We start from the raw sequence: 25,748 nt of genomic DNA, 5'->3' as shown, positions 1-25,748 counted from the left end.
AAATTCAGCATTCGGACCAGCGAGCACAAGAGAAGTCGTCCCCATGGTCACAGCCTCCGTCCCAAGCCTACTGTACCCTGAGCTTCCACAACTGTTCATCTAGGGAGCCTCTATTTAAATAAAGATTCTCCAGCATCCACAGTGGGGAACAGGCCAAGGCTGAATGGCTCTCAGAGACTGGTGGAGGCCCTCAGCCCTGCTGATCCCTTGCGCATCCCCCACCACATCACCAGGAAACCAGTGTGAGAGCTGCTTGGGACTGGCTTTAGAAGGGCCATGGCCTCTACCTGGATCCAGGCTCTATTCTCACCTTTTGAATTTGCCAAAGACATTGGAACTGCCTGGCTCAGGGGACATGTTGCTGCTCCTGGGCATCAACTTAGCTCCTAAGCTTACCAGGTCCAGAAGTGGGAGAGGTCTTTCTGTTGCTAGTCGGTACGCAAATCATTTGAACTCAGAGAAATAGCTCTTCTGGGGCAGAACAATGCCCATTCCCCCACCAAGAGGCAGGCTCGTGAGGCTGTCACAGTCAAGGCCTTTCCTCAGGCATCAACTCGGGAGGCACTATGGCTCCTGATTGGCAGCGGCTATTCCCCTGGTCTACAGCAGGCTATAGATGAGGGTGGCCAGCTGGACAGCAGTGAGGAGCAAAGTAACAATCATCCCTCCAGGTCTGGCTCAGATTGCAGTGGCCACAAGCATGCACACCAGCTTGCCCTGACAGGATCCACAACCATGGGCGACACCAGCCACAGAAGCCCTCCCCCTCCTCCTGCCCCTCACCCCTTAGACAGAGCACGAGGACTTCCCACTGCAAGGCAGTAACTGACAACAATGTGGCAACCTGTTAGGAGAGCACCCATAACCCTGTGTGTTTGGCACAAGAGGTGTTGCCAGAGGTATGGGATGCCAGAAGGTGGGGTGGGGCTCTCCTCAATGCTCCCTGACCTGCACAGTCCCCTAAAGCCAAGTCCATTGCTTATGTGGCCATGGGAACATACCATCTAGCAAAGTCACCGCACTGCCCATTCCACCCTCCCTAAATAGTCCTTCAGGAAGGCTGCTTGCTGCTCCTGTGGGTCCTCTCAGAACTATGCCCAAGAACTAGTGGTATCCACTTTGCCCTCCCCTCTTGCCAGTGCATCATGATCCAGTTCTAATGCCTGCCTCCGGGAGTCTTCCATAGTATCCTTTGGTCCTCCCCTTGCACATTGCCCATATCCCTGGTCCACTGTCTGGTGCCTACTGAACCTTTTCTTTTTTTTTTTTTGAGAGACAGAGTCTTGCTCTGTCACCCAGACTGGAGTGCAGTGGCGCAATCTCAGCTCACTGCAACGTCTGCCTCTTGGGTTCAAGCAATTCTCTTGCCTCAGCCTCCCGAGTAGCTGAGATTACAGGTGGCCACCACCACATCTGGCTAAGTTTTGTATTTTTAGTAGAGACAGGGTTTCACCATGTTGCCCAGGCTGGTCACGAACTCCTGGGCTCAGGTTACCCGCCCACCTCGGCCTCCCAAAGTGCTAGGATTACAGGCATAAGCCACTGCACCCAGACTACTGACCCTTTTCAATCACCAGTCTCTGTTCCCAGGACCATCCATGCCCCTTCCCACAAGATCATGAGCTCCTTGGTATAGGGGCCAAATGATCTCAGGACAGGTCCTCCAGTGCCCAGAATGTCAGGAGTCTGACAGGTGGTACAGGTGTGTGCATATGCACATATGTATGTTCATGTGCCACCAGTGACCAGCCCCCGCTGTCAGCCCACCTCTTTCTCGCACAAGGATGATCCTGTAAGACAGATTTTTATGCAAATTTTACTGTCCAGGAGGTCCAAGACATAAGCTGGAAGGTTTCCTTTTTTCACTTTCTTAGGTTAGAACAGTAGATACCCTAGAAAACCTAACAACAATTTGGTCATTTGATTTATGAAAGCTCGTGAAATCACCAGAACCTACTTAGTCATAACTCAAGGATATTTGGGAGATATTTTTGCCTTAGTGTATGGGAGTTCAGTAATCACTATGAAAACAACAGATGCTTTTTTCAAAGACCTAAAATTAAAATAAGCATTTTAAAATCTTTTCTTCAAAAATAAACTATATAACTATTTGACAAAACTAGCACAGAATTTTTAGATTTTGCCTGTAATCCCAGAGCTTTGGGAGGCCAAGGCGGGCGGATCACTTGAGGCCAGGAGTTTAAAACCAGCCTGGCCAACGTGGTAAAATCCCGTCTCTACTTAAAAATACAAAACTTGCTGGGCGTGGTGGCTCATGCCTGTAATCCCAGCACTAGAAGGCTGAGGTGGGTGAATCACGAGATCAGGGGTTCAAGACCAGCCTGACCAACATGGTGAAACCCTGTCTCTACTAAAAATACAAAAATTAGCTGGGCCTGATGGCATGTACCTATAATCCCAGCTACTTGGGCTGCTGGGGCAGGAGAATCACTTGAACCTGGGAGGCGGAGGCTTCAGTGAGCCAAGATTGCACCACTGCACTCCAGCCTGGGTGACAGAGCGAGATTTCATCTCAAAAAAAAAAAAAAAAATTTTTTTTTTAGATTTTTTTAACTCTGGCTATAAATGTGGATTTAAATTTTAAAAATGGAAGAGCTCGGCCAGGCACGGTGGCTCAAGCCTGTAATCCCAGCACTTTGGGAGGCCGAGGCGGGTGGATCACAAGGTCAAAAGATCGAGACCATCCTGGTCAACATGGTGAAACCCCGTCTCTACCAAAAATACAAAAAAAAAAAAATTAGCTGGGCATGGTGGCACGTGCCTGTAATCTCAGCTACTCAGGAGGCTGAGGCAGGACAATTGCCTGAACCCAGGAGGCGGAGGTTGCGGTGAGCCGAGATCGTGCCATTGCACTCCAGCCTGGGTAACAAGAGCGAAACTCCGTCTCAAAAAAAAAAAAAAAAAAAAAAATGGAAGAGCTCAATTAAAAAAAAAAAATTAGAATTAGCTGGGCATGGTGGCGCGTGCCTGTAATCCCAGCTACTCAGGAGGCTGAGGCAGGAGAATTGCCTGAACCCAGGAGGCAGAGGTTGTGGTGAGCCGAGATCGCGCCATTGCACTCCAGCCTGGGTAACAAGAGCGAAACTGCGTCTCAAAAAAAAAATAAAAAATAAAAATAAAAAAAAATTAGAGTCAATTCAGTATTCACCATCACCTCAATTTGGCCAGAAAAGAGGTAAGTTTTCTGCTTTCCGATGCCCAAATGATTTATCAATTTCTACAGATTTGCCCATAGGGAAAAAATACACAGTACCTGTATAGGCTGGATGAGACACCCCCAACCCAAAGATGTCCACGGTCTAATCCCCAGAACCTGTGACTGTGTCACCGTTCATGGTACAAAGGATTTTGGAGAAGTGATTAAGTTAAAGCCCTTGAAGTAGGGATGACCCTGGATTATCCAGGTGAGCCAATGCAATTAACAGGGGTCTTTATGAAATGGAAGATGCCTCGATGCTGGCTCTGAAGATGGAGGAAGGGGCCAGGAGTCAAGGACGCAGGTGGCCACTAGGAGCTAGAAAAGGCAAGGAATGAATTATCTCCTAGGGCCTCCAGAAATAATGCAGCCCTGCCAATACCTGGATTTTAGAATTTCTCTTCTCCAGAACCATAAAATGATTATTTCAAGCCTCCACTGTTGTTACAGTAGCAACAGGAAATCTGAAACTATTCTGGTCCAGGGGTCTGCCATTACAGAGCTGTAATGTATCTTCAATTGAAGTGATCGTCTTATGGCCAATATTTATTTTACAAACACAGTTAAGTGTCTATGTGTGTATATAAGGTAAATACCTACATGTATGTATACGAGTATATGTGCAAAAGGCAGTTTGAGGTTAAAAACAGAAATGTTACACACTTCTTTATCACTGGCTGTTGCAGCAGCATGGTTTATGGCCATTGTGTTGCCTTCCCATCCCCTGGAAAGGACAAGCACCATCTGCTCCGCTCACCACCAAATAACTAATAAAGGCCTGTTCCAGGGAGTTTACAAAGTGAGAGCGGGAAGTGTGAAAGAATAGAGAAGAAGGAAAAAATGTAAGCAAACAAATAGGCAAACAAGAAACATCTGGCAGATCAAGTATGTTCTAAAGAAAACAAGGCTGGGCTGGGTGCAGTGGCTCATGCCTATAACGCCAGCATTTTGGGAGGCCAAGGCAGGAGGATTACTTCAGTCCAGGTGTTACAGACTAGCCTGGGCAGGCAACATGGCAAGACCCCATATCTTAAAACAAACAAACAAACAAACAAAAACTAGCTGGGTGTGGTGGTATGTATCTGTGGTCCCAGCTATGCGGGAGGCTGAGGTGGGAAGACTGGATCATGTCACTGCACTCTAGTCTGGGCAACAGAGAGAAATCCCATCTCAAAAAAAAAAGGCCGTGTACAGTGGCTCATGCCTGTAATCCCAGCACTTTGGGAGGGCAAGACAAGTGGGTCACTTGAGCCCAGGAGTTCGAGACCATCCTGGGCAACATGGTAACACCCCATCTCTACAAAAACTATAAAAAAAATTAGCCAGGCAAGGGTCGGGCGCGGTGGCTCAAGCCTGTAATCCCAGCACTTTGGGAGGCTGAGACGGGTGGATCACGAGGTCAAGAGATCGAGACCATCCTGGTCAACATGGTGAAACCCCGTCTCTACCAAAAATACAAAAAAATCAGCTGGGCATGGTGGCGCGTGCCTGTAATCCCAGCTATTCAGGAGACTGAGGCAGGAGAACTGCCTGAACCCAGGAGGCGGAGGTTGCGGTGAGGCGAGATCGTGCCATTACACTCCAGCCTGGGTAACAAGAGCGACACTCCGTCTCAAAAAAAAAAAAAAAAATTAGCCAGGCACTGTGGTGCGCAGCTGTAGTACTGCTGAGGAGGGAGGACCCCTTGAACCCAGGAGTTTGAGGTAGCAGTGAGCTATAATCGTGCCATTACACTCCAGCCTCGGTAACCAAGACTCAATCTATAAAAGAAAAGAAAATGCAAAGCCAGATGATGGGCTAGCAACAGGAGAGGGGATGAGGACTGACTGGAATGGGGTAGTCAATTGAGTTCTTGCTGAGAAAGTGACTCCTGAGCAGAGGTCTGCTGGACAAAAGGAACAGAAGAAAAAACTTTCGGGGTGAAAGGGTGTGAACTCAGCATGTCTGAGAAACAGAAAAGCATCCAGTGGGGCTGGAGCTGAGTGAAACTTAAGAAAGACTCAGAGCAGAGTTAGCAGGACTCACCAGGTGTGGCTGCAGATAATGTGAGAGGAAAAAAGAATGGCGCTCAGGTTTCTGGCCTGAGCAAATGAGTAGATGATGGCACCACTTATCAAGAGACAAGGAAGCTGAGCAGAAGGAGCAGACCTTTTGGAAACGATAAGCTTGCCACGTCTTATTAGACATCCAAGTAGGCAGTGGCTGAACAAGGCAGGTAAGATGGTGGCAGGTCCCAGGGACTTTGTGGCTCCTTCCTAGATGCAGTAAGGCTGTAATGGGGAACACTCATTAAACAAACAGTGGTGTGGACAGAAAACTTTGAGCAAAGTCACTAGAGGATTTTCCTCCTGTGTTGTCCCGATACATACAATGATTTTCTATTTTGCTTTTGGGAAAAAAATTCAGACTAGCTAAGGGCTAGAAAAGACATGACAAACATGCAACGAAGGCATGAGAAGCCCAAAAGAGCTAAGGAGATGTTAAAGGGCACATCTGCTCCCCAGGCCTTGAGAAGTTGTACAGTGGAGAGGAACTGGCACTATACTGCTGTCTTCTAAGAAACTGGAAACCAGAAGGCCAGGGTTTAGCCCCGGCCCCACATTTTGCAGTGAGACAGGCTAGGATCCTCACACAGGCAGATTGGCCTCTGTTAGAAAGAGACTGTGGCCCTGGGTGCCAGGACAGCCAGAGGGCCTGAAGACCTTCTGTTGTCTGGTTCTGGTCACAGCACTGTCCTTCCCGTGATAGGCCCTGGCCAGTCACTCACCCTCAGACCCTGGTTCCCTTTTCTACAAAATGAGATGAGAAGGATTAGGTATAGTTGTCAAAGGGCCCTGGATGTCTACTTGTAAGAAACAATCTAAGACTCCAACCCACTGGCAGATATGGTAAATCCCAACAGAGGACAGAGGAAACTGAGGCACTAAGAGGCTGAGTGGAGGCCTGTGGTCATGTAGATAACACTTCCCCCCTCCTCTGAGGGACACCCAGGGGAGCACCAAGCAGGTTACTTGTGATGGTGAAACCAACTCCTCCTTCCTGACCCAACCACCCAGCACCATGCTCAGGGCACTGCCCTTCCTGTTAAGGGGGTCCAGCAGTTATGCCTGAGTGAGCAGCCCCTCCAGCCCTACCACCCTCTGCTTCAGAACCAGACACCCCTTTTCCCACTCCTGCCTTGAAGCCAAAGTCATCAACTTTCTAAACACGCACCCCTCCCTGGGTGGGTCTAGTGAAAGGCTGGAGATGTGCCTGGAAGTGAGGGTTGTCACCTACACTGTGAGGCCAGAGGTGGCTGTCTCAGAGGGCACTGGGATGTCAGGGCCAGAAAAGAATAAGTGGGCTGGGCACCGTGGCTCACACCTGTAATCCCAGCAATTTGGGAGGCCAAGGTTGGAGGATCACCTGAGTTCAGGAGTTCAAGACCAGCCTGGCCAATATGGCAAAACCTTCTCTACTAAAATTCCAAAAATTAGCCAGGCATTGTGGTACATGCCTGTAATCCCAGCTGCTCAGGAGGCTGAGGCAGGAGAACTGCTTGAACCTGGGAGGTGGAGGTTGCAGTGAGCTAAGACCACGCATTGCACTCCCGCCTGGGTGACAGAGCAAGACTCCATCTCAAAAAAAAAAGAACAAATGGACACGGCTGCCTGGGTCAGGCTCTGCAGGAGTCACATCTGGCTGGCTCTGGCTCTGGGTCAGAAGGATGGCTAGGGCCACATGATGGGGACAACACTCTGACAGAGAAGACCACCCAACTAACCATTCTTCCCTCTCCAAAGAGAATAAGCCTTGTTACTACCAGAGAGAAGTGATGGGCAGCCAGCCTGGTACCCATACACAAAAGTATATGCTCAGCCACGTCAGGTACCTGTGAGATGCCAGTGATGGAAGGAGAAACCAAGCCACACTTGAATCAGGAGGCAGAAGGCCCCAGGTGGCCAGTGCAGATGCTCAGGCAGCACCCACTTCCCCCTGAATCATCACTCAGACAGAAAGTCACAGTCACAGAAATGCCAAGGTGGCTGCAGAAATGGTTCATCACCTTGGCACTCATAGGTACCATCCCTGGACAGTGTCCTAGAGATGGAAGACTCTTGTAGGGTGCCAGGGACTCCAGCATGACCATTCCAGCAGCCCATCCATGCCACTCCCATCTGCCAGGGCACATCCAAGGCCTCAGTCCCAGGACAGCGAGAAATGGAGAACACTCCTACTGCTGAATGGAAAGATGTCCTTAGCAGCAGCACGTTAGTCCAGAACCCTGGAAGGGGATGGGGCTGTGTCTGCCCACCAGGTTCTGGTTCTGGCCCACAACTGACCAGCACGCAGGGCCAGCCATGTCTCCCTCACAAAGCTAACCTGAGGCCAGGCGTGGTGGCTCATGCCTGTAAACCTAGTACTTTATGAGGCCAAGGTAGATGGATTGCTTGCAGTCAGGAGTTCAAGACCAGAGAGAGATCCAAGATGGCTGATCACTAGCAGCTCGGGATTGTAGCTCCCAGTGAAAACGCAAAGAACAAGAGGACGCCACACCTTCACATGAATTCTTGTTGCTCACGCACCAGGAGATTCCCAGCGGAGGAGCCCCACGGGTCACCAGCGCGACTCTTGTGACCGGCGAGGCGGTTTTGCCGGCGCCTCAGAGCGTCGGTTCTTGGTGCAGAGTCAGAAAAGCACCATCAATCTTAACGCCGCTGATTTGGTCGGCGCAGTGGGTTGCTCAGATTTCGGCGCTGAGAATCAATAAGTTGGACGTCCACTCAGAAACCCAATTACAAAGACGGTAATTATGAAGACCACAGATGGATAAATCTACAATGAAGGGAAGAAAACAGTCAAAAAAGGCTGAGAATACCCAAGATTAGAACGCCTCTTCCTTAGCAGGGGATCCCAGTTCCTCATCAGCAACGAAACAAGGCTTGATGGAGAACGAGTGTGTTCCAATTACAGAAGCACGCTTCAAAATGTGGATAATAAGAAACTTCTGTGAATTAAAAGAACTTGTTCTAACACAATCTAAAGAAACTAAGAACTTTGAAAAAAGGTTTGACGAAATGTCAACAAGAACACACAATTTGGAGAGGAAAATAAGTGAATTGATGGAGCTGAAAAACACAATACGAGAACTACATGAAGTATGCACAAGTTTTAACAGCCGAATTGATCAAGCAGAAGAAAGGATATCAGAGGTCGAAGACCAACTTAATGAAATAAAACTAGAAGACAAGATTAGAGAAAAAAGGATAAAAAGGAATGAGCAAAGTCTCCAAGAAATATGGGACTATGTGAAAAGACCTAATCTACGCTTGATAGGTGTACCTGAATGTGACGGAGAGAATGAATCCAAGCTGGAAAATATACTTCAGGATATTATTCAGGAAAATTTTCCCAACCTAGTAAGGCAGGATAATATTCAACTCCAGGTAATACAGAGAACACCACAAAGATATTCCTCAAGAAGAGCAACTCCAAGGCACATAATTGTCAGATTCACCAGGGTTGAAATGAAGGAGAAAATACTAAGGGCAGCCAGAGAGAAAGGTCACGTTACCCACAAAGGGAAGCCTATCAGACTTACAGCAGATCTCTCAGCAGAAACCCTACAAGCCAGAAGAGAGTGGGGACCAATATTCAACATCCTTAAAGAAAAGAATTTTCAACCAAGAATTTCACATCCAGCCAAACTAAGCTTCATAAGTGAAGGTAAAATAAAGTTTTTTGTGAACAAGCAAGCACTCAGAGAATTCATCACCACCAGGCCTGCTTTACAAGAGCTTCTGAAAGAACCACTACACATAGAAAGGAACAAACAGTATCAGCCTTTCTAAAAAATACCAAAAAGTAAAGAACATTAATATAATGAAGAATTTATATCAACTAATGGGCAAATGGCAGTATTAAACTCACATATATCATTATTAATTCTAAATTTAAATTGACTAAATTCCCCAATTCAAAGACAGACAGCCAATTTGGACAAAAAACTAAAACTGTATGCTGCATCCAGACCCATTTCACATTCAAAGATACACAAAGACTCAAAACAAAGGATGGAGAGAGACTTACCTACTAACCAGAGAGCAAAAATAAATAAATAAAAAGCAGAAGTTACAATTTTTGCCTCTGATAAAATAGTATTTAAAGCAACAAAGATCAAAAGAAGCAAAGAAGGACATTATATAACGATAAAAGAATCAATGCAACAACAAGAAGAGTTAAAGGTCCTAAATATATACGCACCCAATACAGGAATACCCAGACATACAAAACTTATAAAGAGACTTAGACTCCCACATAATAATAGTGGGAGACTTCAACATTAATATTAGACAGATCAATGAGACAGAAAATTAACAACGATATCCAGGACTTGAACTCAGATCTGGAACAAGTAAACGTAAATAACATTTATAGAACTCTCCACTTTACACAAAATATACACTCTTGTCAGTACCACATCATATCAACTTAAAAGTTTAAATGAAATGTTGGTTGGCTCCTTGTTTGTTACTCTCTTCCCTCATTTTCTTTCATGTCTCCATTATCAAGGACAATTGTAGGCATACCCATATTTAGACTTCATTCTAGCCCGGGCAACAAAGCAATACCCCTATTCTCTCTCCCTCTTCCTCTTTCTCTTTCTTCCTCTTCTTTATTCTTTTTCTTATTATTCTTTTTCTCTTTAAAAAAAAACAAAAAACAAACAAAAAAAAAACAAAGTCAACAAGATAAATCTTCCCTGGATTGTTGAACCAGGATATACTCTTTAAAAAAAAAAAAAAAAAAAAAAAAAAAAGGAGTTCAAGACCAGCCTGGCCAAAATGGTGAAACCTCATCTCTACTAAAAATACAATTAACCAGGTATAGCGGTGCATGGCTATAATCCAAACTACTCAGGAGGCTGAGGCAGAAGAACTGCTTCAACCCAGGAGGCAGAGGTTGCAGTGAGCCAAAATTGTACCACTGTACTCCAGGCTGGATGAAAGAGCAAGACTCTCTCAAAAAAACAAAACAAAACAAAACAAAAACAAAAAGCTAGCCTGAGCACTAACCACCAAGCCAGTCATCTCTTCCCAACAAATGGGTCCCAGTCATCACCAGACTGTGGGTCAGAGAAACTTGGGCTAGAATCCCAATTCTGTCACTTCTTAGCCCCCAAGATCCCTTGGCTAAGCTTCTCTTTTGGGGGTGGCAGGAAGATTAAAATAGAATGTGCATAGGACACAGGAGAGACACTCACCAGGGAGATTCCCTTTCCTCACCATCTTTTTTTTTTGAGATGAAATCTTGCTCTGTCGCCCAGGCTAGAGTGCAGTGGCATGAGGCGATTCTTCTGCCTCAGCCTCTGGAGTAGCTGGGATTACAGGTGCGTGCCACCACGCCCAGCTAATTTTTTGTATTTTTAGTAGAGATAGGGTTTCACCATCTTGGCCAAGCTAGTCTCAAACTCCTAACCTCGTGATCCACCTGTCTTGGCCTCCCAGAGTGCTAGGATAACAGGAGTGAGCCACCGCACTTGGCCCTCCTCACCATCTTAAACCCCAGCTCTGCGGTCGAATCTGCGCATTTCACATGTTCTGCTCCCTTCTGCCCCAAGGGAGCAGGTAGGATAGAGCTCGTCACTAGCCCCTCTTCTAATGAGTGGCCACTGATGGCAGCCCCAGACCTGCTCCACTCTTACTTGTTTCTGGCTTCCCAGGGAGGCAATCTAACCCTTGCAGCACCTGGCAGGGTTCAACAGCCATGCCCAATGGCTCTCAGAATGTCACTCTTGAGGCTGGCTATGGAAAGATGAGTGCTGTAATGGCTTGGCCAGAGCGCTTCCTGAGCATGGGGCCATGGCCAGGTATATCGGGGGACATCATGGCAGGGCTGATCTACTATGGTGGTCACTCACAAAGAACCATCACTTCCCAGAAATCAAGCAGACGGATGCTGTCCCTGTAACCTCAACTATCTTAAAAAATCTGGCAGGACCCAACAGCCTGGAGCAGCTTGACAATGGACAATGAGAAAGCAAGAGAGATTTTTTTCATTCAGCAAATGTTGTGGGGTGGCATCAGAGACACCCTTGTCACAGCATTCCCATGGCTGTTACCCTGAGCTTTTAGAACTAAGAAACAGGGGCCGGGCGCGGTGGCTCATGCCTGTAATCCCAGCACTTTGGGAGGCCGAGGTGGGTGGATCACGAGGTCAAGAGATCGAGACCATCCTGGTCAACAAGGCGAAACCCCGTCTCTACTTAAAAAAAAACTACAAAAAGTTAGCTGGGCATGGTGGTGCGTGCCTGTAATCCCAGCTACTCAGGAGGCTGAGGCAGGAGAATTGCCTGAACCCAGGAGGCGGAGATTGCGGTGAGCCGAGATCGCGCCATTGCACTCCAGCCTGGGTAACAAGAGTGAAACTCCGTCTCAAAAAAATAAATAAATAAATAGGCCGGGCGCGGTGGCTCAAGCCTGTAATCCCAGCACTTTGGGAGGCCGAGGTGGGTGGATCACGAGGTCGAGAGATCGAGACCATCCTGGTCAACATGGTGAAACCCCGTCTCTACTAAAAATACAAAAAATTAGCTGGGCATGGTGGTGTGTGCCTGTAATCCCAGCTACTCAGGAGGCTGAGGCAGGAGAATTGCCTGAGCCCAGGAGGCGGAGGTTGCGGTGAGCCGAGATCGCGCCATTGCACTCCAGCCTGGGTAACAAGAGCGAAACTCTGTCTAAAAAAAAAAAAATTAAATAAATAAATAAATAAATAAAAATAAATAAATAAAAAAAGAGCCGGGCGCGGTGGCTCAAGCCTGTAATCCCAGCACTTTGGGAGGCCAAGGCGGGTGGATCACGAGGTCAAGAGATCGAGACCATCCTGGTCAACATGGTGAAACCGCGTCTCTACTAAAAATACAAAAAATTAGCTGGGCATGGTGGCACGTGCCTGTAATCCCAGCTACTCAGGAGGCTGAGGCAGGAGAATTGCCTGAACCCAGGAGGCGGAGGTTGCGGTGAGCCGAGATCGTGCCATTGCACTCCAGCCTGGGTAACAAGAGCAAAACTCCGTCTCAAAAAAATAAAATAAAATAAAATAAAAATAAATAAATAAAAATAAAAAAAGAACTAAGAAACAGGACCAATGCAACCATAAGGCAATGCCTCTGGCACTGCAGGCAGGAGGGGCTAGCAGTATCCTGAGTGTGGGGTCTTTTCTTCACGGTAGCTCAGCATGAAAGCCATGGTAAAGGGGGCAGGAGAAAAAGGCTGCCTCTGCAGGTAGCTGATGAGACCAGGGACTGACACCAAGTAGGGCATGACTTCCCATGGGCACCTAGGTCCTCCACTGAGATAGGGCCCAGGTGTCAGCTTGAAGTCGTGGGCAGGGCAAGGAACAATACAGCTAGCATCTGCAGAAAAAGGGGCCTTGCACAGATCACACTCTCCCCACCCAGAGAAACAAATTCCCAATGGCCAGGAGAGGCGGAGGGGTACCAGGCTGGGTCTAGTTGGGTCTGGATAGGACATGGCTTAGATGGCATCTGGTCCATCTGGCAGTACTACCCGCCAACACCTTGTCCCAACAGGACAAGCTGGCTCTGTAACCCATGCTGAACCAGGCTAAGGAAAGATATTGCACTGTCCTGAAAAACTGAGGTCCAACAATAACTCACCAGGCTTGGTGCCTCTCTTCTAGGGCTGGGTTTGGCTTTTGCTTGTTTCCCTGAGCTCCTTTTGAGCCTCTTGGGAAAGTCATTGAATGGCTGACCTCTGGTAACATATGCCTGTGGCTCTGCGTACATCACTGGGTCCTGAGCGATGGCCAAACCCTTTCCAAAAGAAGCCCCTGGAGTGGCATCCTCACGTTCCTAGGGTCCCGGGACATAGATCCTCTGCCAGCACTAGGAAGGCAGGGGACTGAATGGGAACTGGTCTCCACTCTGCTTCACCCTGATGTGGCCTCAGCCTCACCAGGACACTTGAGAATCTCTGTTTTCAGACACTGACAAACTCAGGTTTCAGAACTGGCCCTCTGCTGTCGATGAAACCTTTTCTCTCAAGGGACTTAACTTGCCCTGAAACCTCCAGTCTTAGAATGTTTAATTCTGTGAGAGAGGCTGGGAGCTGGTATTTGGAAGACAAAAACAGGACAGGATAGAGGAGGAATCCCATGCCCAGGAATAAGAATTTTTAGGTCTGGCTAAGCTGCCTCGCTTGAAAAAGCTGCTGAGCAGCCCTGGTGTGCTGGGATACAGGTCTCCTGTGGGTCAGGGAGGAGATCCATGGAAAATGAACACGTGCTTGCTGGCCATAGGGCCAGGGGTGCTGCCAGCCCGGGGAAGAGTGGCAGGGAAGCAGAGAGCATCCTACATGAAACAAGCTCCTCAGCGTGGATCACGGTGTCCTGCAGCACTTACATCATTAGCCACCGCTTGAACCACCACCTAACTACCTCTGGGGCCCAACTGCCAAACCACCCTCTGTTCTGGACTGCCCTGGAGAACCTGTTGCCACTCAGAGGTACAAGGCCCTGGACATCTACTCCTTCACTCCCATCTAGGCCATGTGTCACGGGTCTCTCAGAATGAGAAACAACAGAATGAGAAAGCCAGAGAGGGGTGAGGCAGCACTAGGCACACAAACCCAACCTATTTTTCCACGGCCCTGGTCCTGAACAGCTGCTGCTCCAGCTAATTCAGAGACTCTCCTGGGTCTTGAGCACTTTTCCAGGCAGGGCTGCCTGAAGGCACCTTATAGGCTTGAACTACAGGGTGACAATCGGTTTCTTCCCCCTACCAGCTTCAGTCAGGCACAGACTGCCTAATCATGCCAGGGGAGCAGAGGCCTGTTCACAGGAAGAGGGACACCCAGAAGCCCAGTGGGCCCTGATGGCTCAACTCACCCAGCTGGGGAGAAGCATGGTTGCCCCACAGCAAACCCCTGCGAAGTACTGCAGATCCCAAGGTGAAAGATGCTCCAGAGAGGTGGGAATTAATGGTGGACACTGCAAGGAGTGTCAACTGTAACACGAGTCCCAAGCTATATGGAGCAGGAAAGAAGCAGTGTCTATTTGGCAGGTATGGACAAACAGCATTTCCAGACTACTAGAAATCCACCTACATGCCAATAATTTCTAAGACAGCCAGTGCATAAGGCCACGTGCTACTGGTATTTGCTCCAAGCAGAAACATCTTTCACTGCATGTGCTGCACTCTTAGGAGGAAAGGGAGGAACGATATCAAACACCTTGTTATTTCTTTTCATTGCTTGCCACTCAGGCAGGGACTAGCCTCTGCCCTCGTGAACCTGGCACAGACCCCTGGTGTTCTGCCCTGATCTCTGCTATCAGCAGTTCCTCTTCCATGACATATGCAGATGTGAAATATCAACTGTTCACAGAATGTGTCCTACCCAGCAGAAGCAGCTTCCTGTTAGGCCTATGCCTCTAACAGCCCACTCAGAGCAAGCCTGGTAAGGTAAGCTCTAGGGGAGGGAAAGATGCTCGCTTGCTCAGGACCATCTCGTGGAAGAAAAGCAGACAGTCCCTACCCCTCCTCCCACAAAGGCCAGGGCCTGGTTGCTGGGCACTACCTGTTTCAGGAGGTATGTCCCCTACTCCCAGTCCCTGCTGTTGTTCTTCCAGCTATTCCTTTTCTAACAGTTATAGTCAAGGAAAGTATGCTTCAACGGGCCTGATGCTGCTTTGAGTCATTGAAGGAACTAAAGTAATGCATGCCACAATGAGCGAACAGCTGCATGTGCTACAGAAACGGCAAAGAGGAAATTATGAACTACCCAACTCTGATGCAGCTGGGCCTCCTATCAACACAGCCTGAGTCTCCCTAGCTCTGTCTGTGGCACAAGACACAGAAGCAAGATTTGTCTTTCTCCCACTCCCTTAAAGTACCCAAGCCTAAGAGACACGCAGACCCCACTCTCCATCAACAACCCTGACTTTGTCTTCCTGTTTCCCCAATCCAGTATCCTAGCCTCTGCCCTTCCCTGCCAGCTCACCAGTGCCAGGGTGGGGCTGTAGGTAGGTTCACCTGCCCTGCTTCCGAGTCATTTAGCCAAGGGTTCTGACATTCTTATTTTGGGGCCACACCTGTTCCTTGGTTTCACACTTAAGGAGGCCAAAAAACACCTTGCGAAAGATAAACATCAAAACTTCCACATCTTTCAACAGACACTTCTGACCATGCAAGCTAAGACATGCCCATAGACTCCCAGGAAAGTCTGAGTACCACAGCCTCACTGGAGAGGCACTTTCTGTTATCATCTGCCCCACGTTCCAAGCAAGACTTGGAACGTTCCAGGGTGCCTGCCCTCTGCCTTTGACAGCCCTATAGGCAAAGATGTCCTTGCTGAGCCAGTGCAACCTACAAGAAAACGCTCAAAACATCAACATCCTGACTTTGATTGCTGTGCCATCTTTTTCCGTAATTCAACTCCAGCTATCATATTAAACACGTCTATTCAAACACAGAAAACAAAGCACTTGAGAAAAAAGGCAGTTTCGCCGGGCGCGGTGGCTCAAGCCTGTAATCCCAGCACTTTGGGAGGCTGAGGTGGGTGGATCACGAGGTTGAGAGATCGAGACCATCCTGGTCAACAGGGTGAAACCCCGTCTCTACTAAAAATACAAAAAATTAGCTGGGCATGGTGGCGCGTGCCTGTAATCCCAGCTACGCAGGAGGCTGAGGCAGGAGAATTGCCTGAACCCAGGAGGCGGAGGTTGCGGTGAGCCGAGATCGCGCCATTGCACTCCAGCCTGGGTAACAAGAGCAAAACTCTGTCTCAAAAAAAAAAAAGGCAGTTTCACTGATATCTAACCCCACTCGAATACACAAACATGTATTAATTCATTTATTTTTTTGAGACAGAATCTCACTCTGTCACCCAGGCTGGAGTGCAGTGGCATGATCTTGGCTCACTGCAACCTCTGCCTCCTGGGTTCAAGTGATTCTCCTGCCTCAACCTTTTGACTAGCTAGGACTACAGGCAAGCACCACCATATCCAGCTAATTTTTAATATTTTTGGTAGAGATGAGGTTTCACCACATTGGCCAGGCTGGTCTCGAACTCCTGGTCTCAAGTGATCCACCCACCTCAGTCTCCCAAAGTGGTGGAATTATAGGTGTGAGACACCATGCCCGGCCATACATAAACATTTATAGAACTTTAAATATATAGGTACTTCTTTCTTCAGGTAGAAAAAAACACACCTTGTGCTTGCTTCAGCAGCACATATGCTAAAACTGGAACAATAGAGAAGATTAGCATGGCCCCTATGTAAGGATGACACACAAATTTGTGAAGCATTCCATATGTAAAAAAAAAAAACAAAAACACCTTTTCTAAATAATAACAGCTAATATAGCTGGGCACAGTGGCTCACACCTATAATCCCAACACTTTGGGAGGCCAAAGGAGGAGGGCTGCTTGAGGCCAGGAGTTCAAGATCGGCCTGGGCAAAATAGCAAAACCCCATCTCTAAAAAAAAATAAATTAGCTAGATGTGGTAGTCGCGTACCTGTAGTTCCAGCTACTCAGGAAGCTGAGGCAAGAAAATCACTTGAACCAGGAGTCTGAGGTTACAGGGAGCTATGATCATGCTACTGCACTCCAGCCTGGGCAACAGAGGGAGACCCCAAACTCTAAAAAGTAAAGAAAGAATAGCCAATATTTATGTAGCCCTTTTTTATGCCAGGCATTATCTAAGCATGTTATAGTAATTAACTCAATGCTCATAACTATCCTATATATGAGTTAGATACTAGTATCACTTTCATTTACAAAGGGGGAAACTAAGGCAGAGCAGTAAAGTAACTCGCTCCAGGTAACACAGCTACCAGGATGCAAATGCAGGCAGTATGGCTTCAGAATCCATGCTCTGCTCCACCAGCTGACCACAGCCCTTGATGTCTGTTTCCCCACATGACCAAATGTGAGTCAGGAGTTGATTCAATGACACTGGGTCCTGACATACAGAAAAGGGAGCAGTCACTGCTCCTCCAGGTAGAAAGGTGGTAGCAGAGCCCCTATACACAATCAGTGCCATAATGGTTAGAGCAGTGTGGTGAGGCTGAGTTCCAAATGATGGCTTCAAGCTGTAGGAAGGCTGCAGGCTGATGGGGCCTGACGCAACTTACTGAAGCCCAACACACTGAGGCAAAGCACAGCAAGATTCAGAAACACCTCATCCCAAAGCCCAAGTGCACGATGCCAGGCATTGTGCTCACTCTGGGGGAGTCCCAGGGAGTTCACAACCCAGTGAGGACACTCTGGGTAAATGTGAAAGAGACACACCAGGCAGGGTAGAAAGTGTGTCATCAAAGACATGGTCAGGGCTGAAAGGGTCAGACAAGGTTGATGGGGGTCAAAAACAAAGGGCACTCCCAGGGCAAGAAGAACATCTGCCAAGGGGCAGAGCAGGGAACGTCAGCAGCCTATTTGGCATCCCACACAGCCATGCTGGTGTGTGGCATGTGCAGGGGGCAGAGATGTAGGAAGAAGATGAGCCTGAGCAGGAGACTGACCACTGAGCAAAGGAGTCAGAGGCCCAGAGCAGGCAAGGGGCACAGTGCACACAGAGAGGAAAGCAGAGGCCTGCGGTACAGATCACGGCAACAGCCAGTAGAGAGGCAATGTCAATATGGGCGGAGATAGGGAGCCAGATTAAAGAGATGTCTGTGAAGCGGCAGAACCACAGCTGAGGGAGAGGGAGGATATGAGATTACTCTGAGGAGTCCCACCTGGGGGCCAGGGTGGACAGTGGCTGTCAGCAGAGATGGGGAACACATAAGGATCAGGTTTTTGCAAAAAAATAACCCCAGTCTGGGGCAAGCAGGTTCACCTCTGCTGTACCTGGAGCAAAGAACTCAGGTTTCTGGAGGTGGGATCTGCTCCAGGGCAGGGCACAATGAGTGGAGTGGCTTGAATACTCCTGCCAGGGCACTGGCTGCCCCTTCCCTGCTTTCTCAGGGCCTGGCAAAGCACAGCCACCATTCATAGGCCTCGCAAGTCTTCTGGGTCCCTCAAAGAAGGTGAGTACTGTTCCCACCAGCCCCACAACCACTTCACTAAGGTAAGTGATTTTTTTTTTTTTTTTTTTAAGACAAGAGTCTTGCTCCGTTGCCAGGCTGGAGTGCAGCGGGAGACAGGTTTTTACCATGTTAACCAGGCTAGTCTCAAACTCCTGGCCTCAAGTAATTTCCATCTTGGCCTTCCAAAGTGCTGGGATTACAGGCGTGAGCCACTGTGCCTGACCAGGTACTGGAAATTTTAATCAGGAACTAAACCCAAAGGACCAGAGGAAAGAGCAGTCCAAGGTACAGGAGGAAATCAGGGAGATAGAGATCATCCTCTATACTCAAGAAACACTTCAGAGGGAAAGAGGCAGAGGCTTTCTCAGGCCAGTCTCATCAGTTCTTATTGGTTTCAAACACTCAATCAGATCAGGCTCCAGAAGAAAAGGGGCTTAGTTCCACACTTGGGCCTCACCTTCGGATCCCAAGCCTCTCTTCTAAGGTCTCATAAAAGGCAGGATTAAGAGCCAAAGACCAAGTACTTCTAGACAGCAGCAGCTGGGCAGGCCAAGAGTAGACTTTGTAAGTTAACCTCTTTTCTTGGGCTCACTCAGGTAAGGGCTGTGTAACTAACGTTCTGCCCACTTACTCCTAACAACACTGAGACTCAGCATCTAAAATGGTCATTGTATTGAGAAGCCAGAAAAGAGAAAAAAAAAAATAATAATAATAATAAATAAAATGGCCACTGCCAGGCTATTTTATTAATAAAAGCATTCTTGAAACAAATTATCAGGAACACCGTAGAGGCACACTACCTGTAGCTTGCAGTCTAATCACCTACTCTGAAGACACTGAGTCCAGCTAAATCACCTCCCATAGGACTTGTCAATCCTGTCACAGTGAGCTATGATCATGCCACTGTACTCCAGTCTGGGGGACAGAGTGAGATCCTGTCTATAAATAAATAATAAATAAAGCAACATAAAAATAAACAGCCATATGCCATTTCTGGTTCAGAAGACTAAATTTTCAGTAAGATTGAGGTTTCCCATACTAATCCATAGATTTTATATAACACAATATCAATCTGAAATGCCAGTAGAACATTTTGGAACATTTAATGAAAGTGTGATTAATAGGGCGATTAAAGAAACAAGCATGTTGCTAATGAAATACAAAAATGGTCTAGTCCAATAAAATGTAAGGGCTATAAACTTGAATATCTTAACTATATTAAAACATTAACACCCTTCATAAATAGTACCAGAGGCAAAAACAAGCACTTTGCACAAAGATGTCTGTATGTATCAGCCAAAACAGCAAACAGGTAGGTATTGTGGCTCATGCCTGTAAACCCAACATTTTGGGAAGCTGAGGCAGCAGTTCAAGACCAGCCTGGGGAACACAGTGAAATCCCACCTTTAAAAAAAAATGTCTTTTTAAATTAGCCAAATGTAGTGGTACACACTTAAAGTCCCACCTACTTGGGAGGCTTAGGAAAGGGAATTGCTTGAGCCCAGGAGGTTGAGGATGCAGTGAGCTGTGATCGTGCTCCTCCACTATAGCCTCAATGACACAGTAAGACCCTTTCTCAAAAAAAAAAAAAAAAAAAAAAAGGAAAACTCTTCCAGACAAATATCCAATTAGGAAGGAGGTTTGTTCAAACACGGTGCAAATATACAAAATGGCTCTACATGGACTGCTTACAAAGGCAGCAAGAGTGTATGCCAACTACACATGCACATACTTTGTGATGGGGATAAATGTTAACACTGACCTGCAGACAACTGAAGTCCCGAGTGATGGCAAGCAAGCCTGAGCATACATCAACCCTCAAATAGCTCATCTAAAGTTAACACCAGGCTGAGCACAGTGGCTCACGCCTGTTATCCCAGCACTTTGGGAGGCCAAGGTGGGCAGATTGCTTGAGTCCAGGAGTTTGAGACCAGCCTGGAGAATACAGTGAGACCTCATATCAATTAAACATTTTAAAAGAGGCCAGGCGTAGTGGCTCACACCTGTAATCCCAGAACTTTAAGATGCTGGGGGCAGGTGGATCACTTAAGGTCAGGAGTTCAAGACCAGCCAGGTCAACCATGGTGAAATCTCGTCTCTACAAAAAATATAAAACAGCCAGGCATGGTAGCAGGCACCTATAATCCCAGCTACCTGGGAGGCTGAAGCAGGAGAATCACTTGAACCCAGGAGGCAGAGGTTGCAGTGAGCCAAGATTGTGCCATTGCACTCCAGCCTGGGAGACAGAGCGAGACTCCATCTTAAAAAAAATTAATTAATTAAAAAGTAAATTAGTTGGCCAGGCACAGTGGCTCACGCCTGTAATCCCAGCACTTTGGGAAGCCACGGTGGGTATATCACCTGAGGTCAGGAGTTTGAGACCAGCCAGCCAACATGGTGAAATCCTGTCTAATAAAAATACAAAAATTAGCCAGACGTGGTGGCGGGTGCCTGTAATCCCAACTACTCAGGAGGCTGAGGCAGGAGAATTGCTTGAGCCTGGGAGGTGGAGGTTGCAGTCAGCCGAGGCTGTTCCATTGTACTCCAGTCTGGGCAACAGAGCAAGACTCCGTATCAAAAAAAAAAAAAAAAATAGCCAGGTGCAGTGGTTCACGCCTATAATCCCAGTACTCTGGGAGGCTGAAGCGGGCGGATCATCTGAGTTTGGGAGTTTGAGACCAACCTGACCAACATAGAGAAACCTTGTCTCTACTAAAAATACAAAATACCCAGGTATGCTGGTGCATGCCTGCAATCCCAGCTACTTGGGATGCTGAGGCAGGAGAATTGCTTGAACCTGGGAGGCGGAGGTTGCAGTGAGCTAAGATGGCGCCATTGCACTACAACCTGGGCAACAAGAGTGAAACTCCATCTCAAATAAATAAATAAATAAATAAATAAATAAATAAGGCATGGTGGCACATGCCTGTAGTTCCAGCTACTTAGGAGGCTAAGGTGGAAGGAGCACTTGAGCCCAGAAGGTTAACGCTGCTGTGACTGTGCCACTGCACTAGCCTGGGAGACAAAGTAAGACCTTGTCTTAAATAAACACATACATACATACATACATACATACATACATACCAAAGTCTTACAATCTGGGCCCAGCCTAAGCCACCACCACTACTGCGCTCCCACCAACCACACATCCGAACCATCCAATTGGACTTCATCTCAACCAAGGGTACCCTGGAAATCAGGAGAAGCTGGCAGAAAGGGTTTAGCTGCCAGAAAGGGTTTAGCTGCCATCATCTTCCATCCCACCTCCTCACCAAAATAACATGCCAGGAGCTTCAGGTCTGTTTATGAATGAAGATGTTTTCAGTTTTGCAGAATGTATGCTCATCACCAGAAATAAAAAAGTGATCCAAGAAAGTAGAAAGCACCAAAAGGGATTCTAATCTTCAAAAGCCAGTACTGCAATGAATAACAGTAAGCTGATATGGTTTGGATGTTCGTCCCCTCCAAATCTGTTGAAATGTGATTCCCAATGTTGTAATGGGGCCTGCTGGGTGGGAGGTTTTTGGGTCACTGTGGCATCCCTCATGAATGGCTTGGGGCCCTCCCAGTGGTAATGAGTTCATGTGCGATCTGGTTGTTTGAAAAGGAGGCTGGTACCCTACCTCCTTGCTCCCTCTAGCCATGTGATATATCGGCTCCCTTTCCATTCCACCATGATTAAGCTTCCAGAGGTCCTCACCAGAAGCAGATGCTGGAACTAGGCATGTACATCCCAGAATCATGAACCAAATAAAACTCTCTTCTTTATAAATTATCCAGCCTCAGGTATTCCTTGACAGGAACACAAACTAACACAAAAGCCCACCATCACTCCTGAGAGGGGTGCACTCTACTCCATTCTCACACCTGTCCCGTGCTAGACTTGTCCGTACATTCCGCTAGCCCTGTATTCTGGAAAAGCCAGGGGCATCCATCCTTCCCAGAGAGAAGTGCTATGTAGATGCAACCTGATTCTTCCTTTCTACCTTAAGGATAATCAGGGAGATGATCAGATATGGCAGGAAGGAAAACCCTGAGGAGTTGGCAGGCAGAGTGAAACAAAGACAAGTGCAATATCCACTGAACACTTAGGCCCCTTTCTCTTGCCAAAGAGAAGTGCACCCATGAGGAAAATAGATTTTCCTACAACTTTATATTAGCAATGTCGAAGTACATGACTAGTAGCTGGCCTCAAACCAGCCCAGAGGGGTTAAAAGTTTCATATTGTAAAAAAGGGAAACACACTAGGCTGGCTCCACATGGCCCCATCTCAAAGAGAATCAGATCAGCCCAGCAGACTCTGAATACCTCTCACCTTGTCTACTCCACTCCATGGATCTCAATCTCAATGGGTGACACAAAAACAGTTTTTACTAAGCAGGCATGGTGGTATACACCTGTAGTCCCAGCTACTTGGGAGGCTGAGGCAGGAAGATCCCTTGAACCTAGGAAGTCAGGGCTGCAGCGAGCCGTGACTGCTCCACTGTACTCCAAGCTGGGTGACAGTGAGACCCTGTTTCAAAAAAAAAAGGCCGGGCGCGGTGGCTCATGCCTGTAATCCCAGCACTTTGGGAGGCTGAGGCGGGTGGTTCACGAGGTCAAGAGATCGAGACCATACTGGTCAACATGGTGAAACCCCCGTCTCTACTAAAAATACAAAAAATTAGCTGGGCACGGTGGCGCTTGCCTGTAATCCCAGCTGCTCAGGAGGCTGAGGCAGGAGAATTGCCTGAAATCAGGAGGCGGAGGTTGCGGTGAGCCGAGATTGCGCCATTGCACTCCAGCCTGGGTAACAAGAGCGAAACTCCGTCTCAAAAAAAAAAAAAAAGAAGGGCCAGGCAAGGAGGCCTAGGTGAGAGGGTCATGAGTTAGACACCAGCCTGGTAATACAGGAAAACCCTGTCCTTACAAAAAAAAATTTTTTTTTTTTTCTTTTGAGATGGAGTTTCGCTCTTGTTACCCAGGCTGGAGTGCAATGGCGGATCTCGGCTCACCACAACCTCCGCCTCCTGGGTTCAGGCAATTCTCCTGCCTCAGCCTCCTGAGTAGCTGGGATTATAGGCACACGCCACCGTGCCCAGCTAATTTTTTTGTATTTTTAGTAGAGACGGGGTTTCACCATGTTGACCAGGTTGGTCTCGATCTCTCGACCTCGTGATCCACCCGCCTCGGCCTCCCAAAGTGCTGGGATTACAGGCTTGAGCCACCGCGCCCGGCCGCACAAAAATTTTTTAAAAATTAACCAGGCTGCCGGGTGCAGTGGCTCAAGCCTGTAATCCCAGCACTTTGGGAGGCCGAGGCGGGTGGATCACGAGGTCAAGAGATCGAGACCATCCTGGTCAACATGGTGAAACCCCGCCTCTACTAAAAATACAAAAAATTAGCTGGGCACGGTGGCACGTGCCTGTAATCCCAGCTACTCAGGAGGCTGAGGCAGGAGAATTGCCTGAACCCAGGAGGCGGAGGTTGCGGTGAGCCGAGATCGCGCCATTGCATTCCAGCCTGAGTAACATGAGTGAAACTCTGTCTCAAAAAAAAAAAAGAAACAAAAAATAATAAATCCAACACATGGCATAACAGGCCTCATCCTAAGACCACCTAAAAGACAAACATGAGGGTTTCCTTATATGGGGACATTTGCTTTTGTTTATTTTGTTTAAATTTCATTTATATTTTTAAAACAGGTAACATATTCACAAGAGAGAAAATTCAAAAGGCTTGAAAGTGAAGATTTTTCTTTCTCAGTCCTGTCTACTGCCACCCATTCTTCCCAAGGGATAGCCACTATTACAAGTTTTTCTGTAGCTTTCCAAAGATGATCTACACATGTGCAAGTAAATACAGATCTGTTTCTCTCCTTTCTTTTTTTTTTTTTTTTGCACATTTTATAGCACATTATATACTTCTATGCTCTGTGTTTTTCATTTCCCAACATACTCTACAGATGATTCCAAATTGGTACCTAAAGAGTCCCTGGCCAGAAGCAGTGGCTCATGCCTATAATCAGCACTTTGGGAGGCCGAGATGGATGGACTGCTTGAGTTCAGAAGTTCCAGACCAGCCTAAGCAACCTGGCGAAACCCTGTCTCTATTAAAAATATAAAAAACTAGCTTGGTATGGTGGCATGTACCAATAGTCCCAGTTACTCAGCAGGCTGAGGTGGGAGGATCGCTTGAGCCCAGCAGGTTGAGACTGCAGTGAGCAGTGTTTGCACCACTACACTCCAGCCTGGGAAACACAGAGAGATCTGTCTCAAAAAAAAAAAAAGAGAGAGCCGGGCGCGGTGGCTCAAGCCTGTAATCCCAGCACTTTGGGAGGCCGAGGCGGGTGGATCACGAGGTCGAGAGATCGAGACCATCCTGGTCAACATGGTGAAACCCCGTCTCTACTAAAAGTGCAAAAAATTAGCTGGGCATGGTGGCACGTGCCTGTAATCCCAGCTACTCAGGAGGCTGAGGCAGGAGAATTGCCTGACCCCAGGAGGCGGAGGTTGCGGTGAGCCGAGATCACGCCATTGCACTCCAGCCTGGGTAACAAGAGCGAAACTCCGTCTCAAAAAAAAAAAAAAAAGAGAGTCCCCTACCAGGCACGCTGGCTCATGTCTATAGTCCTAATACTTTTGGAGACTGAGGCAGAGGACTGCTTGAACCTAGGAATTTGAGACCAGCTGGGGCAACATAGTGAGACCCCATTCCTACAAAAAATGAAAAATTAGACTCCTACCTACCCAATCACCCCTATCCCAACCCTTCTCTAAAAAAATTTTAAAAATAATAATTTTTTTTTTTTTTTTTTTTTTGAGACGGAGTTTCGCTCTTGTTACCCAGGCTGGAGTGCAATGGCGCGATCTCGGCTCACCGCAACCTCCACCTCCTGGGTTCAGGCAATTCTCCTGCCTCAGCCTCCTGAGTAGCTGGGATTACAGGCACGCACCACCATGCCCAGCTAATTTTTTGTATTTTTAGTAGAGATGGGGTTTCACCATGTTGACCAGGATGGTCTCGATCTCTTGACCTTGTGATCCACCCACCTCGGCCTCCCAAAGTGCTGGGATTACAGGCTTGAGCCACCGCGCCCGGCCCCTAAAAATAATTTTTAAAAAATGAAAAATTAGCTGAGAATGGTAGCTTGCACCTGGAGTCCCAGCTACAGGGGAGAATAAAGTGGGAGGATCACTTGAGCATGGGAGATCAAGGCTGCAGTGAGCCATGATCATGCCACTGCACTTCAGTCTGGGGAGCAGAATGAGACATTGTCTCCAAAAACAACAAAAAAGTTCATAAAAGTCTCTTTTCTCCACTACCAACTCAATGCAAAAGTTGAAAGAACATACGTACAGCAAACAAACAAAATTCAGAATCAGTGTGCGTTTGACAGGAAATTATTCTTCCTGTTCATTAAGAGGCAGAGCTACAGATATTACAGATACATCTACTTAGCCAAGGCCAGACAGTCATATAAAAAAGAACACAGCCACACAGTATGCAAAGAAAACTGCC

The 25,748-nt window shown here is 47.5% G+C and overlaps 1 protein-coding gene and 1 non-coding gene across 5 annotated transcripts in view; one reads left to right on the top strand and one right to left on the bottom strand.

Moving 5' to 3' along the window:
• Positions 1–25,748, bottom strand: part of RANBP10 (RAN binding protein 10) — an 85,372-nt gene that overhangs the window by 32,026 nt on the left and 27,598 nt on the right. The window lies entirely within an intron of this gene.
• On the top strand, positions 16,431–16,535 carry LOC120362050 (U6 spliceosomal RNA). The gene has a single exon (XR_005578057.1). It is a non-coding gene; the product is annotated as a U6 spliceosomal RNA (small nuclear RNA).

Source organism: Saimiri boliviensis, chromosome 1, assembly GCF_048565385.1.
Source record: "Saimiri boliviensis isolate mSaiBol1 chromosome 1, mSaiBol1.pri, whole genome shotgun sequence".
Classification (NCBI taxonomy): Eukaryota; Metazoa; Chordata; class Mammalia; order Primates; family Cebidae; genus Saimiri; species Saimiri boliviensis.
Note: the sequence above shows the minus strand (reverse complement) of the source record. Positions and strands in the feature narration are given on the sequence as shown.